Here is a 3,535-nt window from a genome sequence, read left to right as displayed (position 1 = left end):
TCATAGCAGGAGATTTGGAAGAGGCACAAAAGCGGATTATTTAAAAACTTCCTGGAGGCCCCGAGGACAGGGAGAAATGCTGTCTCATGCTGGTGCTGTCTCTTATACACATCTAGATGTGTATAAGAGACAGGGGTAACCCTGTATTGAACTTGTTGGGGGAACTGCCAAACCTTTTCCTCTCAGTTTTATTTGTCATTGTGAAATCTTTCAGGCAGACACGAAAGTATTAATAATAAAATCACAAACACCCCTATCCAGCACCCACCTAAAGAAAAATCATTGGCCGGGCGCGGTGGCTCAAGCCTGTAATCCCAGCACTTTGGGAGGCCGAGGCGGGTGGATCACGAGGTCAGGAGATCAAGACTATCCTGGCTAACATGGTGAAACCCCGTCTCTACTAAAAATACAAAAAACTAGCCGGGCATGGTAGCGGGCGCCTGTAGTCCCAGCTACTTGGGAGGCTGAGGCGGGAGAATGGCATGAACCCGGGAGGCAGAGCTTGCAGTGAGCTGAGATCATGCCACTGCACTCCAGCCTGGGAGACACAGCGAGACCCTATTTAAAAAAAAAAAAAAAAAATCAGAGTGGAAAAGTGGCAGGCATTGCTTGAAAACACTGAAAATGGATTTCAGCTCACCGAAACCTCTGACCTCCGAGTTCAAGCGATTCTCCTGCCTCAGCCTCCCCAGTAGCTGGGATTACAGGCACCTGCCACCGCGCCTGGCTAATTTTTTGTTTGTTTGTTTGTATTTTTAGTAGAGACAAGGTTTCACCATCTTGGCCAGGCTGGTCTTGAACCCCTGTTCTCGTGATCCACCCGCCTCGGCCTCCCAACGTACTGGGATTACAGGCATGAGCCACCATGCCTGTCTGAACTATTAACTTCTAGATGGTTGAGGCAAAATATTACTGTCAACACATCCCATAGGCCAGGCACGGTGGCTCATGCTTGTAATCCAAGCACCTTGGGAGACTGAGGTGGGAGGATCGCTTGAGCCCAGAAGCTCGAGATCAGCCTGGGCAACAACATAGCAAGACCTTATCTCTATTTTTTTCAGCCTGGGAAACGTGGTGAGACCTTCTCTCTACAAAAAAAAAAAAAAAAAAAAAAAAAAAATTAGCCGAGTGTGGTGGTGCATGCCTGTAACCCCAGCTACTCAGAAGGCTGATGTGGGAGGATGGCTGGAAACTGGGCGGTGGAGGTTGCAGTGAGCCAAGATTGTGCCACTGCACTCCAGCCTGGGTGACAAAACAAGACTCTGTCTCAAAAAAAAAAAAAAAAAAAAAAAAGCCATAAACCACCTAAAGCCTGGGAGGAAGAGCTGGGGAGGGTTCCTTGGGAAATGAGGACATTGAGGGGCATCCATGTACATTGGGGGCATTTAGAAATCTGTGAACCTGGCCAAATGCGGTGGCTCACGCCTGTAATCCCAGCACTTTGGGAGGTCGAGGTGGGCAGATCACAAGGTCAAGAGATCAAAACTATCCTGGCCAACATGGTGAAACCCTGTCTCTACTAAAAATACAAAAATTAGCTGGATGTGGTGGCACGCGCCTGTAGTCCCAGCTACTCGGGAGGCTAAGGCAGGAGAATCACTTGAACCCAAGAGGAGGCTGCCATGAGCCCAAATCATGCCATTGCAGTCCAGCCTGGGTAACAGAGCGAGACTCCATGAAAAAGAAGGAGAAGGAGAAGGAGAAGTTCGATACCAGTCTGGGCAACACAGCGAGGTCTCATCTCTACAAAAATAAAAGTAATTAGCCAGGTGTGGTGGTGCATGCCTGTAATCCCAGCTACTTGGGAGGCTGAGGTGGGAGGACTGCTTGAGCCCACGAGGTGGAGGCCGCGGTGAGCTATCATTGTACCACTGCACCCCAGCCTGGGTGACAGAGCGAGATCCTGTCTCTAAAAACAAAAACCACAAAGTTTTTGCTAAGGAGCCATACTTTGGAGTATCACTTTCTGAGTCTCGACAGCCTCCAGAAGGAACCAGTCCTGCTGTGACACCTTGATTTTGGACTTTCGGCTTCCAGAACCCTGAGAGAAGTCCTGTTCTTTTAGGACACCAAGTTTGTGGTCAGTATTATGTAAACAATGCCATCTGCTCCCCATTTTTATCTCTGATGGTTTTGTTTTTGGTTTGTTTTTTGAGACAGTTTCCTTCTGTCACCCAGGCTGGAGTGCAGTGGCGCGATCTCGGCTCACTGCAACCTCTGCCTCCTGGGTTCAAGCGATTCCCCTGCCTCAGCCTCCCAAGTAGCTGGGACTACAGCACGCGCCACCACACCCGGTTGATTTTTGCATTTTTAGTAGAGACGGGGTTTTATCATGTTGGCCAGGCTGGTTTCGAACTCCTGACCTCAGGTGATCCATCCGCCTTGGCCTCCCAAAGTGTTGGGATTACAGGTATGAGCCACTGCGCCCGGCCTTTTATCTGAGACAGAGTCTCTCTCTGTCATCCAGGCTGGAGTGCAATGTGCTCGCTGCAACCTCCACCTCCCGGGTTCATGTGATTCTCCTGCCTCAGCCTCCTGAGTAGCTGGGATTACAGGCGTGGACCACCACACCTGGCTAATTTTGTATTTTTAGTAGAGACAGGGTTTCGCCATGTTGGCCAGGCTGTTCTCGAACTCCTGACCTGAAGTGATCCACCCGCCTCAGCCTCCCAAAGTGCGGGGATTACAGGCATGAGCCACAGTGCCTGGCCCTCTCTGGTGTTGTTTTCCTTTGGTCTAGTGGTATCTGTGTGGCTGTCAGATGTTCCGGATGCTTCTCCTTGGTCCGTTAAAGGCATAGCAGAAAATATCTCAGTCCATGGCTTGTCTTTTAAATTTCTTTGTTTTCCTTTTTATCTAGAGACAGGCTCTGGCTCTGTCACCCAGACCGGAGTGCAGTGGCACCATCATAGCTCACTACAGCCTCACCCTCTTGGGTTCAAATGATCCTCTTGCCTTAGACTCCAGAGTAGCTGGGACTATAGGTGTCAGGCCTCTGAACCCAAGCTAAGCCATCATATTCCTGGTGACCAGATGGCCTGAAGCAACTGAAGATCCACAAAAGAAGTGAAAATAGCCTTAACTGATGACATTCCACCATTGTGATTTGTTTCTGCCCCACTCTAATTGATCAGTGTACTTTGTAATCTCCCCCACCCTTAAGAAGGTTCTTTGTAATTCTCCCCACTCTTGAGAATGTACTTTGTGAGATCCACCCCCTGCCTGCAAAACGTTGCTCCTAACTCCACCGCCTATCCCCAAACCTATAAGAACTAATGATAATCCCCCACCCTTTGCTGACTCCTCTTCCGGACTCAGCCCGCCTGCACCCAGGTGAAATAAACAGCCACGTTGCTCACACAAAGCCTCTTTGGTGGTCTCTTCACACGGACACGTGAAACATTTGGTGCTGAAAACCCGGGTCAGTGGGACTCAATTCAGGAGACCAGTCCCCTGTCCTCACCCTCACCCCGTGAAGAGATCCACCTGCGACCTCGGGTCCTCAGACCAACCAGCCCAAGGAACATCTCACTGA

This window comes from Mandrillus leucophaeus, unplaced genomic scaffold, assembly GCF_000951045.1.
Source record: "Mandrillus leucophaeus isolate KB7577 unplaced genomic scaffold, Mleu.le_1.0 Scaffold11, whole genome shotgun sequence".
NCBI classification, from domain to species: Eukaryota; Metazoa; Chordata; class Mammalia; order Primates; family Cercopithecidae; genus Mandrillus; species Mandrillus leucophaeus.
This window is presented reverse-complemented; position numbering follows the sequence as displayed.